The sequence below is a fragment of the Pongo pygmaeus genome, chromosome 5 (genome assembly GCF_028885625.2).
Source record: "Pongo pygmaeus isolate AG05252 chromosome 5, NHGRI_mPonPyg2-v2.0_pri, whole genome shotgun sequence".
NCBI lineage: Eukaryota > Metazoa > Chordata > Mammalia > Primates > Hominidae > Pongo > Pongo pygmaeus.
In genome coordinates this window covers 37322270-37328269 of record NC_072378.2, presented here as the reverse complement: position 1 = coordinate 37328269, position 6000 = coordinate 37322270, and positions in this window count along the sequence as shown.

Below are 6000 nucleotides of genomic sequence, written 5' to 3'. Positions count from 1 at the left end.
TGTTTTTGCTTCCTGCCCCTTCTCCACATACTTCAATCCACTCAGATCCTTCAGGGCTCAGCTCAGGCCTGGCCTTCTCTGCGGTGGATTTTCATTCTGCAGCATTCATTCAGGAAGCACTCATGAAGAGCCTACCAGGTGCCAGCCCTGGCCTGGGGCTGGGCCTAGAGCCGGGGCAGGATGGCCACAGCATCTGCTCCATGGAGCTCACAGCCTGGCCTTGGCTGGCAACTCCAGTCTGCCCCAGTTTCCCGTTCTCTCCATTCCCCTTGCAGCTCAGCATGGATGAAGCTTTGGAATCTAGAGAGGAAGATCAGGGTTGGGATTATGGCTGGAGTTCAACAGGAGTGGGGGGCTGGGGGGTGCTGGTTTCCAGGAGGCCTGAAAAGGGGGCCTGGAAGTGGGAAGATCAACCCCAGTGCAGGGCCAGCCCTTGTGTCACACGATCACTGCTGAGAGCCTGGAGGTGCATGATGCTGTCAGCACCACCATGCAAGAGACTGACTCCATCCGCAGGAATGTCAGGGTGCAGATTACACTTCTTTCCCAGAGGCACACTATGTGGGAAGCCAACTGTTATAGTCTAAGTGTTTGCATCCCTCCATAATTCATATGTTGAAACCCCATCTCCAAGGTGATGGTACTAAGAGGAGGGGCCCTAGGGAGGTGATTAGGTCATGAGGGCAGAGCCCCCATAGATGGGATTTGTGCCTTTATAAAAGAGACCCCAGAGAGCTGCTACTCCCCTTCTGCCATGTGAGGACACAGTGAGGAGACTGCCATCTATCAACCAGAATGCAGGCCCTCACCAGACATTGCACCTGCTGGTGCCTGGATCTCTGGCCTCCAGAACTGTGAGAAATAAATTTATGTTGTTTGTAAGTAATTAGTTTATGGAATTTTGTTATAACAGCCTGAACAGACAAGACACCAACTTATGAGAAGGTTGCCTGGTGAGCGGGAAGGCAGAGGAAAGTTCTGCTTGCTATAGAATCTGAGGCTTGTTGAATCTGAGGCTTGCTATAGAATCTGAGGCATCACCGCCTGTGGCACCATCCGTGCAACAAGAGTAGGCCTGGCCAGGACCAGGACACTGATGCCAACCACCCCGGGGCACTGTCTCCCAATCAGATGGCCACTGCCAGCCTCTGCCCATGAGGTTTCCCCTTTCTGGGCTTCCATTGGTGGCCACCATCCCCCTCTTCTGATGGGCACCATCTTTAACATTCCTATGTGCTGTAGCTCTATTCTGACCACTTAAATCTTGGAATCATTTCTTAAGGTGACTTTCTATATCTGTGTTCTGAATCATTTTGTATCATTTTTTGGTTTAATTCTTAGCATCTTACTTCCCAATGTGTAGCTCTTACAATGCACCTTACACTTGCCCCTGTATCTCAACAAGATTACAAAACCTTAGGGGGCCAGGACCATCTTCCTTTCTGGCCCAAAGTTGGACATCTGGACAAAAGCCCAACACACACAAAAGCACAACACAGAGCAGAGCAGATGCTTTGCTCTGCTCTGGACTTGGGATGCCTAGAGACTGGCAGGCACAGAGGGTGTGGGGTGGCTGGGAGCTGAGCAGTATCTTCTGGGCCAGGACAGGTCTCTCCGAGGCCTCCTGAGCATGCAGTCAGGGCTGTACAGCCTCAGTTTTGTCCTCAGCCAAAAAGGGATCTGTGTTAGTGGAAGGAGAATGTGGCTGCCACCACTCCTGTGAGCTGCCTGAGGGAACCAGAGGGCAGGAAGGAAACAGAGCACCTCCAGAGAGAACCTCAGGGCCCAGCCCCTAGAATGAATTAGGCAAGGGTGCAACCGAACGAATGAGCTGTGTCCTTATCCCTTAGACCTAGGCCAGACAGGTGAAGAAAAGCATTGAATGCTGGGAGTTGTCAGCAAAGAGGATAAGGGTTAAGCTTGGGGCTGTGTGGATATCCTCTGGGTGATTTTTACAGAGGGTTCAGGAGGGAATGGGGCAAGGAGAGAACTATGAGGGGGTCAGGCAGCAGACGCGGACAGTGTTTCCACACACTGAAGAGAACTGGGTGAGTTCTCCTCATTCAGCCACCAGCTATGGGCCTCAGCTTCTTCCCTATTCATAAGGAAGGAGGGAGTGGCCAGAGAATCTTCTGGGTCTAGTCCAGCTCTGCCATTGGTGGCTTGGAGGAGGGCTGTCCACAGAGGAGGGCAGAAGCAAACACTGGGGGATGGAGGCTGATAATAAGAGGGAAAGGGGACAGCAGCCCGGCGTCAAGTATCTGCTCTGTGCTGGGACAGAGCTGAGCACTTCACACACACCGTCTCGGGTATCTTTGTGCTGACCCCTTGAAGATGGCATTTATTTGCTGCATTGATTTAGGGGTGAGGAAACCAAGGAGCAGAGGGATTGGCAGAACCCTCCAAAGTCACTCTCCTAGTATGCCAGAGCTGAGATTTGTACTGAGGCTTCGGGTTCCCAAGTCCCCAGGCCTCCACGTTGGTGGGTGGGCTCCTGAAGGGCGAGTGGCTCTGTGTCTGGGTATGTGCCTGAGTGGCTGAAAAGGAAGGGGTTATCAAGTTGGTTTTTAGATTAGTGCTGTGTTTCTTATATTTGCTAGGTTTTTTTTTTTTTTTGAGATGGAGTTTCGCTCTTGTTGCCCAGGCTGGAGTGCAATGGAGTGATCTCGGCTCTCCACAACCTCCGCCTCCCAGGTTCACACAATTCTCCTGCCTCAGCCTCCTGAGTAGCTGGGATTACAGGCATGCTCCACCACACCCGGCTACTTTTGTATTTTTAGTAGAGATGGGGTTTCTCCATGTTAGTCAGGTTGTTCTCGAACTCCCAACCTCAGGTGATCCACCCGCCTCAGCCTCCCAAAGTGCTGGGATTACAGGCATGAGCCACTGAGCCCAGCCCATTTGCTAGGTTTTTGCTAACTTGGTTCTCAGTAATTTTCCTTAGTGAGGGTGAAAAATAAGGATTAAAAAAAAAAAAAAAAAAGTGAAGATAGAAAATGGTAGGTGGTTAAGAAAATCTTAGCTCCTGATTAGCACAGAGTGAAGAAAGGGAAAGTCAACTGGAGGTCACGAAGGGAAGTACAGTTTCAGTTGTTTACCTGTTGAGGAGATGCCTCAGTTACAAAAGAGTAAAGATGGGGGCGTTTCATGGCAAGTACTAAATGGGTTGCATGAAGCAATACTTTTAAAATACAGTAAAATGTTAACATTTGTTAAATCTAAGTAGTGGCTACAGATACTTTTGGAATTAGGAATGTACCCATATGTGGGGAAAAGAAAGAGAGATCAGATTGTTACTGTGTCTGTGTAGAAAGAAGTAGACATAGGAGACTCCATTTTGTTCTGTTAATCTATAACCTTACCCCCAACCCCGTGCTCTCTGAAACATGTGCTGTGTCAACTCAGGGTTAAATGGATTAAGGGCTGTGCAAGATGTGCTTTGTTAAATAGATGCTTGAAGGCAGCATGCTCGTTAAGAGTCATCACCACTCCCTAATCTCAAGTACCCAGGGACACAAACATTGTGGAAGGCCGCAGGGACCTCTGCCTAGGAAAGCCAGGTATTATCCAAGGTTTCTCCCCATGTGATAGTCTGAAATATGGCCTCGTGGGAAGGGAAAGACCTGACCATCCCCCAGCCCGACACCCGTAAAGGGTCTGTGCTGAGGAGGATTCGTATAAGAGGAAGGCATGCCTCTTTGCAGTTGAGACAAGAGGAAGGCATCTGTCTCCTGCCCATCCCTGGGCAATGGAATGTCTCGGTATAAAACCTGATTGTATGTTCCATCTACTGAGATGGGGAAAACCGCCTTAGGGCTGGAGGAGGGACATGCGGGCAACAATACTGCTCTGTAAGGCACTGAGATGTTTATGTATATGCATATCTAAAGCACTGCACTTAATTATTTACCTTGTTTATGATGCAGAGACCTTTGTTCACGTGTTTATCTGCTGACCTTCTCTCCACTATTATCCTATGACCCTGCCACATCCCCCTCTCTGAGAAACACCCAAGAATGATCAATAAATACTAAGGGAACTCAGAGGCTGGCGGGATCCTCCATATGCTGAACGCTGGTCTCCTGGGTCCCCTTATTTCTTTCTCTATACTTTGTCTCTGTGTCTTTTTCTTTTCCAAGTCTCTCCTTCCACCTAACGAGAAACACCCACAGGTGTGGAGGGGCAACCCACTCCTTCACCCATATTTTACAGAAGCAAACAAAACATCTGGCCAGAGCCAGAAATACGAAACATATAAAAGAAATGACATGGCAGATACACAAACATATGAAAGGAAAACAGTAAAAGGAAGGAACATGCATGTGATTGATGAGAGCCAAGTCCAGAAGAAAATGTAATCCAAGGAACAGGAAAAAAAATTCCCAGTAGTAGTCTGAGCTATAGAAAAATGTAAAAACAACATAAATTCAAGAAAGTAGGCACTCAAAGCTGAAACAGATGAAATAACAAGGAAAGAAACTGACAGCACTTCTTCAAAACTCATACATGAGAAATAGCAAGAAAATGAACAGATATTGCTAAAAATCAATCTGATATCGAGGAAAGGCCTGAGATAATCATGGTTAATGAAAAGAAAAAAGACATGCATTAAAAAGAGAGATAGCTATGAAAGGTATAAAAAAACAAGACAATGAAAAAAAAGAATAAAAATAGAATTTAAACCAGAAAACCTAACACATGGAAAAGTATTCATAAAGAAAATACAAGACATCTTCCCTAGAATGAAGAATAGAATTGCAACTCTAAAAAGCATACTTTGTTTCAGGAAAAACTGATAAAGAACAAGAAAGAATTATTCAGACATATAGATTTAAAAAGAGAAAGAGAAAGGAAGAAAAGAAAGAAAAAAAGAAAGAAAAAGCCAAGGGAATATCTCTTTAGAGGATATCCTCGTAGAGAGGATTCTTCGGCTGGCCTCAGTGTTGTCCCTACCAACAGTCAACACCAGATGACAATGGAGAAATGTATCCAAATTCTGAGCAAAAGAAGGTGTGATGCAAGAATATTTTACTCAGCCAAGGTGTGCACAACTATAAAGACCACAGAAACATTCCCTAACGCAGAAAATACAGAATTCATGAGCCATCCCTGAGTCATTCTTAACGGTGCAATTCAGCCAATCAAGAGTTTGTTTGTTTGTTTATTGAGACGGAGTCTTGCTCTGTTGCCCAGGCTGGAGTGCAGTGGTGTGATCTCTGCTCTCTGCAACCTCCACCTCCTGGGTTCAAGCTATTCTCCTGCGTCAGTCTCCCGAGTAGCTGGGATTACAGGCACCCGCCACCATGCCCAGCTAATTTTTGTATTTTTTGTGGAGACGGGGTTTTGCCATGTTGGCCAGTTTGGTCTCGAACTCCTGCACTTAAATGATCTGCCCGCCCAGACCTCCCAAAGTGCTGGGATTACAGGCATAAGCCACTGTGGCTGGACTTCAATCAAGAGTTTAAAAATAACAACTCAGAAATGAAGAAGCAATGGCAAAAATACTGGTGGTGAGCCACAAAATAAGTTTAAATATAAAATGAAGGCCAGGCGGGGTGGCTCACATCTGTAATCCCAGCACTTTGGGAGGCTGAGGCAGGCAGATCACCTGAGCTCAGGAGTTCAAGACCAGCCTGGCCAACAGGGTGAAACCCCGTCTCTACTAAAAATACAAAAATTAGCCAGGTGCGATGGTGTTTGCCTGTAATCCCAGCTACTCAGGAGACTGAGGCATGAGAATCGCTCAAACCCGGAAGGCAGAAGCTGCAGTGAGTTGAGATTGCGCCATTGCGCTCCAGCCTAGGCGACAAAGTGAGATTCTACCTCAAAAAAATAAAATAAAAATAAAATAAAATGAAGTCCCAGCTACTTGAGAAACTAAGGCTGGAGGATTCTTTGAGGCTGGCGTGAACAACATAGTGAGGCTTTGTTTCAAAAAGAAAGAAAAAAAGACTAACTGTGGTGAGAATTAAGGTTTCAGAGCAGAAGGAAATGCATAGA